This window comes from Gossypium hirsutum, chromosome A10 (assembly GCF_007990345.1).
Source record: "Gossypium hirsutum isolate 1008001.06 chromosome A10, Gossypium_hirsutum_v2.1, whole genome shotgun sequence".
NCBI classification, from domain to species: domain Eukaryota; kingdom Viridiplantae; phylum Streptophyta; class Magnoliopsida; order Malvales; family Malvaceae; genus Gossypium; species Gossypium hirsutum.
The window spans coordinates 41,860,110-41,872,827 of record NC_053433.1 but is presented as its reverse complement, the minus strand read 5'-3'; the positions used below and the strand labels follow the sequence as shown (position 1 = coordinate 41,872,827).

Genomic DNA, 12,718 nt, shown 5'->3' with positions numbered 1-12,718 from the left:
GAAAACAACTCAGAGTAATAAAGAATACAAAACATAAAGAAAACCTAAAACTCCTGAAGGGGAATTGAGGAGAGATCTTCAGTCTTGATGATGAATCTGGCTTTTGAGATGAATCAATTGGCTTCCTTGGAGTAATTCCTTACTTCCTATTCTATGTGTCCCCATTTTCTCCTCTTTTAGGGTGTATTTATAGGCTTTGGAATGCCTATGAGCCCTCAAAATTAGCCATTTCTGAATTGGACTCAACTTGGGCTCGGCAAGGACACGCTCGTGTGACACACCCCTGTTCAATTACTTCAGGCCATGCTCGAGCCTGTTAGAATGGTACGAGCGTGTGGGATGCCTGTGTGAGGAAGTCTAGGCCGTGTTGAGTTTGTACTTTGGCCTAGTTTCTCCGTTTTCGGCCTGTTTCTCGTTCCTTTCGCTCTCCTATGCTTTCCTAAGTATAAAACATGAAATTAAAGCATTAGGAGCATTGAATTCACCAATTCTAATGGAAAATCATCCATAAAATGCTTTAAACATGGGGTAAAAATATGTATAAATTAGGGTTTATCAAATACCCCCACACTTAAGCATTTGCTTGTCCTCAAGCAAAGTTCTTAACTCATAATCAAAATAAATTCTTCTTAACTTATAATTTCTATCGATAATATCTCAAATTAATCTATAAGTAATCATACATTGAGAATTTCAACTAAAAGAACATAAAAGTTTCAAACATTCTGAGTTGAGTATTTAATCATGCAAACAGAGGTGTCTCTCCTCATCTGAGTAATTGCCTTTGATTCAAAATATCACAGAGTTTCACATCCTTACTGAAGATTCACTCAAATCAATCGAGATGTTTAAGGACAATAAATGAAGCACTCAATAGTCAACAATGAAAAGTCATTACCATAAGCTTGTATGAAATCAAATCTCCACCACTATAGTTTAAGAAGATACATCAATCAAAAGGTCTTTAGAGGGTTGTAGTGAGGCTTGGTTGGGGGGTGTGGTTGCAAGCTGAAAGAAAGGGTTAGAATCGAGATTGAATTGAAAAATTGCCTAACTAGAAAAAGAGTTAATCTTCACTTGCGTACAACGGAGCTTCTTTTCAAAATATGAAATTACAAGTAAGTATACATAGTTTTTTTGTTTTTTAAGAACAAGTTAAAATATTTATAGACTAACTTATTACAAACAAGACATAGCTAAGCAATTTCTTCAACTCAATTCTCAACAAAAATAGGAATCAAATTAATTTAAAAAATTTCAACAATAATGGGTTAAGGGTTAATATTGAGGTTAATAAAAGGAATGGCTTGTTAGGCTCAGGGGGGTTTACTAGGGGTTAATCGTGGAGGTAGGCTTTTCATGGCATGAGTAGGTTAATCCTAAGTTCCTTAATCATTTTGATATATCAAATCAAATGGTGTGGTCTCGACATGCATAATCAAGCAAGTTCTAGAATAACAGTTCAATACTGACGCACTCAAAGCAATAATAAAAGTGAGCATGAAAGGATTAATAGATGCTCAAAAGGCTAAAAAATCACAAAAAAAATTATGGCTTTTTGATGTTTAGACTCGTGAATTCTAATTCAAAGTAATACCCAGACTTGGGGAAACAACCTATAATTTTAAATTCTTAAAAATCAACTTATCATGCTTGATTCTCTAATGCCTTAAAGTTTAAACAATCAATGAATAAATCCCTATGTTTTAATTCATGATATATAAATCAAAATCATAAATCAATTAAAATTTATCCTAAATATGATATGAGAGCTTTTCAAGAGAACAAGGTAATCATTCAGGGATTTTTCTGATAATGACATGACTGCCCCCCCACACTTAAGATGTACATTGCCCTCAATGTACAAAGATAGGTATTATAGAATATAAAAATAAGATAGGGAGAGAAGTGAAACTTCCTGTATGATGAATTCCTCGAACTAGAGTTTCGGAGAGTAATCGGTTCAAGAGTGGAGGAGGATACTCCGGCAGTCGTAGAGGTTCATTAGTCCTTAAGTCCTACACCAAAAGAATAATTACTCAAAAAGAAATAACCGAAATTAATACTTAAAAAATAAAATTTCTAAAATCTAATAAAAATAAAAGTAGTTTCAATAAAAATTAAAATAATAAAATAATAAATAAATATTTTTAAACATTTTCATTGCTGGATGGTTCGCAAGGTGGGGCTGGCGATGAGATGTGGAGGTGCTAAAAAATCTACTGTAGAGTAGCATCAACATTGTCAAATCGTGGAAAACACTACTACTCGAATCGGTTGAGGCGTTCAGAGATGTCAGCATATGAAGTCGCCGCATGAATTGGACAAGAGGGTGGTGGTGGCTGGGTCGGTGTGTCCTCATGCTATGGGGGGACATCATCAGGAATGTCCTCGTAGGCTTCCTCCTCAGTAGATTGGGTGAGACGATACTGGGGAGGGTAAGTTCCTTGGCGCCTTTCGATCATCCTCATGCTAAGCATGCTCGAGATGCCTTGTGGAGACATCTGGCCGATGAGGGTGAGGGATAATTCTTGGGTCGCGGTGTTGAGGAGCCCGAAGTGTCGAACCAGTCGAGTCACGTAGGAGCCAATGGAGATGACCCCCTTCTGATGCTGCTCCATCTGGTGCTAAATCGCAAGGGCAATGAAATAGGTAAGGTTGATTACGTGCCCTTGCAACATACACCATAAGAAGTAGGCGTCGTAAGTGTTGACGACGCCTGTGCCCTCTCACCTCCCTATGATCGTGTGATCCAAAATGGCGCATAGGTACCTCAGGGATGGTGGGAGAACTGATGCCTTGGAGCGGCTAGGATTTTAGGAGGCTACGCCAGGGGCCAAAGTGTGCCAGCACTTCGAGGGATGTGGCGAGTGAGAGCATGTAGTTCATTTTCCTCCTTGAACTCCTCCGTATATAAGCCTAGTGCAGCACCGAACTCTGGGACGCTTAGTTGGCAGACTAACCCAACTAGGCGAAATTGGACCGTTCTGGGATCATCGTAATTTGTCATTACAGTCTGAAGATGGAACGTTAAGCATAGTTCCATCGTGAACTCGAGATACGTCGGCTCGATAATCCCAAAGAACAGCTCCCAAAGGTCGGTGGCTAGGAGGGCTCGAATCGCATTAGCCATTTGAACTTGTTCTACGGTAGCCTAATTGATACAGCGGCTCGCAATTAAGGGTTGGGCCCGAAAGATTTGGAAAATCTCTTTTTGGGGCCCTCGGGGTAACTGCAAGAGAGGGTGACGAATATTCGTGGTTGGACCCGCGAAAGATGATGCCCCCTTCCTCTTCTTCGAGGCAGGTGCGACAGTCTTTTTACCACGTGAAGATGACATGGTACCTGCATTTAGAATCATCAAGTCATCTTGATGAGTGGTCAAAGTAAAGGGAATACAATTTTCAAATAAAAAGCAGAATTTCAGCCACAACCAAACATAACTAATATAATAATTTTGTGACCATATCATTGTATGAAAATGGGCGTAGTAACGATATGTGTAGGAACAAAGAGTGAGGCTTTTCTAACAACATGATTGAAAAATGCAAATTAAATGATAGACATTGGCATAAAAATATCATGAGAATGAGCATGGTAAAGTCATGGGTATGAGGTTTCCCTAATAACATGATTTAACACGCAATGTATAATAACTAACCTAAGAATGCAAACTAAATGATAAAATAATGAGTAAAATGAAAAATAATTCAAAAGCAATGAAGATTATGCTAATAATAAGCATTAGTAATAAGTAAAATAGAAGTGAAAGGAGTGAACAAACGATAAGGGAGAGGGATTGAGCATTAAAACGAAGTTGGAGGCGGCGCACGGGTGTGATAGGGAGGCCGTGTGGAGTTGCAGCGGCTGGGGTTAGGGTTTTTTGAATGGGGAAGAAAGTGAATAGTGCAGGATATTTATAGATTTTGGGGTACGAGTCCATGGCACACACCCGTGTTCCCCAATTTTAGCCCATGTGATTCGTGAATTTCAAATTTGGGCGCGTCTGACATTTAGTACACACCCGTGTTCCTTGAGCTTGTGGGTTTACACGGTTGTGTCGCACGACTGTGTCTAGCTTCGTTCGCTTCTCCCATGCCCGTGTGTGCAAGCCCCACGCCCATATTAATTTATCAGGTTTGACCATAGGTGTTCCATATGGGCGTATCGAACACCCGAGCTATTTTGGCAAGCTCGACCATGGTTCTTCCACACGGGCGTGTCACACGCCCGTGTTGTTTTGGCAGGCTCGACCATGGCCATATCGCATGACCGTGGCGTTTAATCGTAGCCTATGTTGGAGAAATCTTTTGCCCTGTTTTCACACGGCCTTAAGCGTGCCCGTGTGCTTGGCTGTGTCTCTGAGGAAACACCTGTATTTAAGATTTCTATTAGTAAGTTAGGAGTTAAATACCAAAATTTAAAGAAATTAATATTGTTAATGCTCGGGTTGCCTCCCGAGAAGCGCTTATTAATAGTCTAAGCTCAACTTACCTCTCCAGTGAATGGTCATGGTGGTTTGAGGAGTTTATACTCCTCATTCCTGTTATCAATCTCATCAAAATAAGGTTTTAATCGGGTGTTGTTTACCTTAAAAGTGTCGAACTTGGGATGACTCACCTTCACCATACCGAATGGAAAAATACTGAGTACCATAAGAGGGATTTCCTTATTTGGTGTGGTATTGAAAATGTGGGGATCTGCAGCATCTAATAAGACTTTATTACCAACTTTAAGTTGATTTAAAGAGGTATCAGGCTCGTTTTGGCGTAGTTTCAGTTTGTCGGGTGTTCTTAGTTTGTGTGTCCGGCATTCATTGAGTTCATCGATTTGTAATCTTCGATCTTCATGAACAGGTCCTCTACTAGTGCTTGAGAATGACTCGTGTGCTTCCTTCAGCCTCATTTTTTGCAAAGTAGGTTACACCATATTGTTAGTTTTAGTAGAATGGTTTAAATGATCACTTTCAATTACTGATGTGTTGCCAGAATTGCGAGCTTGAAGGGTGATTGTTTTGTCTCCTACCCGGAGTGTGAGTTCACCTGTGCCAGCATCAAATATGGTTTTAGCAGTTGCTAAAAAGGGCCTTCCTAGAATTAAGGGAGTGTTGCTATCCTCTTCTATGTCTAGAACAATAAAGTCAACGGAAAATATAAATTTATCGATTTTAGCTAACACATCTTCAATAATACGTTTAGGGAATCTTATAGTTTTATCTAGTAATTGAATGCTCATCCTAGTTTGTTTGGGTTTCCTGAGACCTAGTTGCTTAAACATTTTGTAAGGCATGACGTTGATACTAACCCTTAGATCAACTAATACATGATTAACATCTAAACTACCAATTAAGCAAGGAATAGTAAAGCTCCCTCGGTCTTTTAGTTTGTTGGGTAGTTTATTTTGGAGAATGGCCAAGCAATCTGCATTCACCTCCACATGCGATGCCTCGTCCAACTTTCTCTTATTTGCTAAAAGTTCCTTTAAAAATTTCATAGTGTTTGGCATCTGCGATAGAGCTTCAATACACTGTAAGTTAATATGTAATTTTTTTAAGAGTTTAAGGAATTTACCAAATTGTTCATCTGAGCGGTCCTTCCTTGTCGCGTTGGGGTATGGCACACGAGGTTTATATTCGATAGTCATTGGTTTGTTTGTATTTTGATCTACCTCACCTTGACCTTTGCTTACCACATTTTCTTGCCTTGATTCTAGTTCAGGCTCAATGATTCCTTTGTCATCTTGAATATTAATTGCGTTTAGTTGTTCCCTTGGGTTAGGTTCGGTATTACTTGGCAAACTACCTTGAGGTTGTTCGGAGATTAGTTTGGAAAGTTGGCCTATCTGAGTTTTGAGCCCTTGGATCGACGCTTGTTGATTTTTAAGTGCTGTCTTGATGTTCTGAAAACGGGTTTCTGACACTGATATAAACTTTGAGAGCATCTCTTCAAGGTTTGGCTTTTTTTCCTATTGGTAGGGTGGTTGTTGGTAGCCCGGAGGATGTTGTGGTCTTTGATTTCCTTGACAGCCCTATGAGAAATTGGGCTGGTTCCTCCAACCTGCATTATAAGTGTAACTATATGGATTGTTTCGAGGTTGGGGATTCTTACCCATGTAGTTTAAGTGCTCGTTATCCATGTTGGAGCCATGGGTTGGTATTCTGAATGGTTTGTTCCACCTCCACTTATTTCAGACTGCATTACTGGGTGAACCTGTGAAGAATTAAGAAAACCATCAATCTTTTTATTTAAGAGTTCTACCTGATTAAAGAGCATGGTAACCGAATTGACGTTGTAAACGCCGGTTGTTTTCGTTGGTTTTGTCCTCATGACTTGCCACTAATAGTTATTTAGTGACATCTCCTCTATAAACTCATAGGCATCTTCTGGTGTTTTATTGTTGATGGTTCTGCCAGCAGCTGCGTCAACCATTTGCCGAGTCGAGGGATTCAGACCATTGTGAAATGCTTGTCCTTAGAGCCAAAGCGGTAACCCATGGTGGGGACATCTTCTCAAAAGGTCTTTGTATCTCTCCCATGCATCGTAGAGTGTTTCTAAATCCATCTGCACAAAAGAAGAGATATCATTACGTAATTTAGCCATTTTAGTCGGCAAAAAATATTTTAGTAAAAATTTTTCGGTTATTTGTTCCCAAGTAGTAATTGACCCTCGTGGTAACGAGTTCAACCACTGTTTAGCTTTGTTCCTCAATGAAAAGGGAAACAACTGAAGACGTATGGCATCATCAGAAACGCCATTAATTTTAAATGTATCGCATAGTTCTAAGAAGTTGGCTAAATGAGCGTTGGGATCTTTATCCTGCAAACCATCAAACTGAACAAATTGTTGTATCATTTGAATAGTGTTAGGTTTTAATTCAAAAGTATTTGCAGCTACAGTAGGTCTAACTACGCTACAGTAGGTCTAACTATAAAAACCTGCCAAGAGAAGGAAAAAGTAAATAAGTAAGTAATAATAATAATAATATAAAATTAAATTGCAAGAAAAACAAATGGATAAAGTAATAAAAAATGAGCGTTCCTAAGATCCTAGTTCCCCGACAATGGCGCCAAAAACTTGATCATGTTATTTCGTGATAGATTTTAAATATTTATAATTAATCATTCTTGAAACTAACTATTATCACGATGTAGGCAAGTGTACCTATCGAACAGTAGTATAGTTTTAGCAAGACCGGATTGTCGAACCCAAAGGAACTAAAAGTTCTAGTAATGACTGTCTTTTTATTATCTAGCCTAAGAATAAAAAGGTTTTTGTTTTAATTAACTAATTATCTAAACTAAGAACGCATAGAGAATGGAATTAGAGAATTGCTTTTGGAAAAATTGATTGAATGAAGACAATACCTAAGGAAAAATCCACCTAGACTGTACTTGTTATTCTGGCTCCAAATCGGACGATTTATTCATTTAACTTGTTCCTTAGAGATCCCTAAGTTATGTTATTATCTCTATTCAAGACTAATAATGTCTAATCCCTAGATTGAATAACTGAGACTTTTCTCTAATTAACATTCTAGGGTTGCATTAACTCAATCTATGGATCCCTTTATTAGGTTTCACCCTAATCTGGCAAAATCTTGTCACCCTATGTCTAGGCACGCAATCAACTCCGCTTAATTATGATAAATGTATCTTAGACAGGGTCTATTCCTCCTCTGAATAAGAGCTTATCTTGAATCAGTATCCTAGGATATCAAAACAAAAATTAAGAACATATAATTAAGAACAAGTTAAATATTTATCATACAATTCAGAAAATAATAACAAGATTCGTCTTAGGTTTCATTCCCCTTAGGTATTTAGGGGATTTAGTTTATAACTAAATAAGAAAACAATTTAGAATAATAAAGAATACAAAACATAAAGAAAACCCAAAACTCCTGAAGGGGAATTGAGGAGAGATCTTCAGTCTTGATGATGAATCCGGCTTCAGAGATGAATCAATTGGCTTTCTTGGAGTAATTCCTTACTCCCTATTCTGTGCGTCCCCATTTTCTCCTCTTCTAGGGTGTATTTATAGGCTTTGGAATGCCTATGAGCCCTCAAAATTAGCCTTTTCCAAATTGGACTCAACTTGGGCTCGGCAGGGACATACCCGTGTGACACGTCCGTGTGCGATTACTTTAGGCCGTGCTCGAGCCTGTTAGAATGGCACAGGCGTGTGGGATGCCTGTGTGTGGAAGTCTAGGCCGTGTTGAGTTCGTACTTTGGCCCATTTTCTCTGTTTTTGGCCCGTTTCTCATTTCTTTTGCTCTCCTATGCTCTCCTAAGTATAAAACATGAAATTAAAGCATTTGGAGCATCGAATTCACCAATTCTAATGAAAAATCATCCATAAAATGCTTTTAACATTGGGTAAAAATATGTATAAATTACAGTTTATCAGTTGAACTTCAGTACGGCTTTCCACCCTCAAACTGATGGACAGTCGGAAAGGGTGATCCAAATATTGGAAGATATGTTAAGGGGATGCGTTATTAACTTTCGAGGTAGCTGGGAGGACTATTTACCATTAGTCGAATTCGTGTACAATAATAGCTAGCAAGCAAGCATTGGGATGGCTCCATACGAAGCACTGTATGGACGAAGGTGTCAATCTCCAACATGTTCGACGGAGTTGGGTGAACAAAGGGTTTTGGGCCCTGAGTTAGTAGCCGATACTGAGGATAAGGTAAAATTGATTTAGGATGGGTTAAAGGAGGCCTCAGATAGGTAGAAGTCGTATGCTGACCTTAAACGACGAGAGATAGAGCATGAAGTGGGAGACTTAGTTTTTCTTTAGGTCTCTCCTAGAAAATGGTATTAAGTTTTGGACGACAGGGGAAGCTAAGCCCAAGGTTCATTGGGCCATATCATGTTGTAAGGCGGATTGGGCTAGTCGCTTACCAGCTGGAGTTACCTCCTGAACTAAGCCAGATCCATGACGTGTTTCATGTTTCCATGCTAAGACGGTATCACTCTGATCCTTCACATGTCATGGCGGTTGAAGAAATCGAGGTCACACCAGACCTAACTTTCAAGGAAGAGCCCATACAAATAATTGGTCAAGATGTTAAAGAACTGAGAAGGAAGTCCGTTCTATTAGTCAAAGTGCTTTGGCAGAATCACAAGGCTGAGGAGGCTACTTGGGAACCTGAGGAAGTGATGCGACATCAATATCCTTGACTGTTTGAATCAGGTAAAATTTCGAGGAAGAAATTTCTTTTATGGGGTAGAGTTGTAATGCCCTAAAAACCCCGAAACCCAAAAATCCTAAAATCTTGAATTTTTTTTTTCTTTTTGTACTTAGCAATTCCAGTTAAGTGTTAATTACGCGATAGTAGGTATTGGTCAAGGTTTGAGTTTGAATCTAGAGGTAGAAGGAATTATAGTTTAATAATTAAAAGGACCTTGTTGGCAATTAGTTGGGCTTTTAAATAAAGATAAGGGAAAATGACTTGTGGAAGAGTGGCTAGGTAACGCCACTTAGAATGAAGGAAGGTGGCGTTAGTAGCTAGCAAGGAGATCCAAGGTTCGAATCCTAGCTTAGTGTTTTTAAAAGTTTAATTTTGGCCTTCTAGAAGGTTGGAAGTGGCGTGAAGATGGGCTCCAAAAGGGGTGTTCAGAAGATAAAATTAAGGAAAAGATCAAGGGGTTATCAGGGAGAAAAAGGAGGAGATGAGAAGGGGAAAGAGATGGAGTCGAATGGGGAATTCAGGGCCAGGCAATTCGGCTATAGGGGCTATAAATAAGTGCCGAATGCAGGGTTGCCAGGCTAATGCTGCTTCACCCTGTTACCTGAAACCCCTTTCCATAAAAATCGAAAATCCTTTTGTTTTACTCTCTTTTCTTTGTGTCGATTTCTATTTTTCTCTACACAATTTTTTTTGTTTCGCTTAGCCGATTCCTTCTTCTACTCTTCTTCTTTAATCTGTACCAAATAAACCTTATTCACAATACTAAGTTTAAAAGTCGAAAAGTCAAATCTTACAAGGCCCAAATACTCTTCGACCGAATCTAGTGTAAGTGTTTGTTCTTCCAATCGATTTTGCTAAGAATCTATTACACTGTTCTTTCCTCACTCTTTCTAATCAACTTAAGTAGGGAATTAGTATCGAATCTCAGATCTTAGCTTTCTGTCGAAATTGCTCTTTAGGTGTTCGTAATTTTGGTAAGTATTCCTCTCCCATTGGCTAAGGTGGCCGAATGTTCATAGTTAAGGTAAGGGGACTTGTGTTGGATACGAGTCACCTACTATTCTTGTTTTAATAGTTAGTGATTTAAGAAGGGACTGTTATACTTATCGCGCAAGGTAAGGTTAAGGTGAGATTTCAGTTTTAGTAAAGATATGTATTAAGCATGCAATTAATTGAAGGGTGATATTGTTTGTAGGTTGGTGACTAAGGGAATCGCAGCACGCTTGCTTACCAAGTGTGTACATACACTGCACACACAAGTAGATCGTTAAAAGCCAAAATGCTGGAAAGCTGAAGTGCCTAAAACCCGAAAGTTTGGCTGCGGTAGTCTTGTGAGTGCGCGAACACTCTTGAGGAGGAAATCGATAGGTTGTCTGAGGCCCATGGGCGATTCCATGGACTTGTGCTGTGTTCTGGCCAACCGGACCAGAATAGGCTTAATGGGCCAAATGGCCTGTTTGGCCCATAATAGGCAAAATTTGATAATTGATGCTATATGATAGAAAATTTGTGTGCGAGCATGTATATAAGGTGATTTGGGCCTAACGGGCCATATAAAGGTGATTTGGGCTTGATGGGCCATATGAATGTGAATTGGGCCTAATGGGCCATATAAATGAGATTGGGCCAAGTGGGCCATATGCCTGTATGTAGGGGTTTTGGGCCTAGTATATGATAACTACATAAAACCTAATTAATATATTACGACCGTGGACAAGTCTTAGGGTTAAGTTGTGGCAACGGGTATATGCATGTCTAGGATTGGATCTAGGGAGAGCTTGGTACTTAAGTGGTCTTAATGACTCACCTCCTCTTCTCTGGAATCCTACCTGGTGCATAGTATTCGTTCATCTTAGCTTGCAACGAGGTAAGTGAAAACCGTATTAAAGAGAAAATTACTGAAATGCCCCTAAAGGTGAAAATAACCAAAATACCTGTAGGTGTTGAATGTAAGTTTATAGATGTTAGACGAATATTTGCTGCATACATATGATATTCTGCTTAGGTTGCATGTAGGTTGGGAATTATTTAATGGAGGAAGTATATGAGGGTCGCATGGTTGCTTGACAATTGTGGATCCACCGATGGCTTTTAAGCCCAATATGTGAATGAAGGTAGTTCTGCAACCGAGTTACCATTGATGTGCCGGTTGGGTGGGTCGATATTTATATCCCCACATGTTGTGACGGGGGACAGAGCTGGTGTGTAGTGGATGGATTATTGGGATGGGATTGCATTGCATTGCATTGCATTGTATGTTTGATGTATGGTGTTTATTAAATGCTTGTTGCTCGTCGAGGGTTGTACACACTGAGTTTACGAAAACTCACCCCCTCTTTTATTTTACTTTTAGGTAATGCTCAGTAGAAGGTTCGATGTTTGGAGGGACTCTGGGTGGCCAACTAGCAAGACAACATGGACTTGTGTTAGTTTTTTTTATAAGCATACGAGAGTCTATTTTATTAAGTACTTTTCAATCCATATTGTAATAAGGCTTCATTTTTTTTATTATTGGGTTATTATTTTTATGCAATGTAATTATGAGAGGTTAAACATGGTTTCCTAAATTATAGCATGTTATTCTACGTTTCCGCAACTAAAGTTTTAAATAAAATTTTTTAAACAAAGCTTTCGCAACTGGAAGAGAGTTTTCATAAGTTAACTAAGGTTTCATATCTTGAGGAATGGTTTTCAATGAAAACAATGTTTTCGCTAAAACACTTCAATGTGACATGCCAGATTCGACAATAAAATCCGGGCCAGGTTTGGGGTGTTTCAGATGTAAGTTGTATGTAAATAATACAACTACATTTTTATTATATGTGTTTGAATTGATATAGCATAAATTGTTTGTTTGTGGAAATGATTATGTATGATAAATATTGAAATAGTAGAACACCCGTTTGGACCTTAGAAAATAAATCGGATATTCATGCTATGACATTCGGGTTATTTGTGTGCTAGTGTAAGACATGTCTAGGAAATGCATCGGCCACATTATGAGAGCCAGTGTAAAACCATGTCTGGGACATGGCATCAACATTAAGACGAGAGCTAGTGTAAGACATGTCTGGGACATGTCATCAGTATTGAGATGAGAGCTAGTGTAAGACATGTCTAGGACATGCATCGGCCTCGCGATGTAAGCCAGTGTAAGACATGTCTGGGAAATGCATTGGCTACGAGATGTGTCAGTGTAAGACCATGTCTGGGACAAGGAATCAGCACGTATAGAGGTGTGAGTGTAAGACCATGTATGGGACATGGCGTCGGCCTCGATTACGATAGTCAGTATAAGACCACATCTAGGACATGGCATCAGCACGTATAGAGGTGTGAGTGAAAGACCATGTATGGGACATGGCATCAGCCTCGATTTCGATAGTCAGTATAAGACCACATCTGGGACATGGCATCAACTTGATGGATGAGCTAGTGTAAGACCGTGTCTGGGACATGGCATTGGCATCATACCCTATATTTGAGGTCTAATGAATATCTGATAGCATTCCAAATATTTCAA

The 12,718-nt window shown here is 39.1% G+C and overlaps 1 non-coding gene across 1 annotated transcript; it reads left to right on the top strand.

The window, feature by feature from the left end:
* The first annotated feature begins 6,486 nt into the window (after window positions 1–6,486).
* Window positions 6,487–6,593, top strand: LOC121209204 (small nucleolar RNA R71). The gene has a single exon (XR_005904321.1). It is a non-coding gene; the product is annotated as a small nucleolar RNA R71 (small nucleolar RNA).
* The last annotated feature ends 6,125 nt before the right edge of the window (window positions 6,594–12,718 follow it).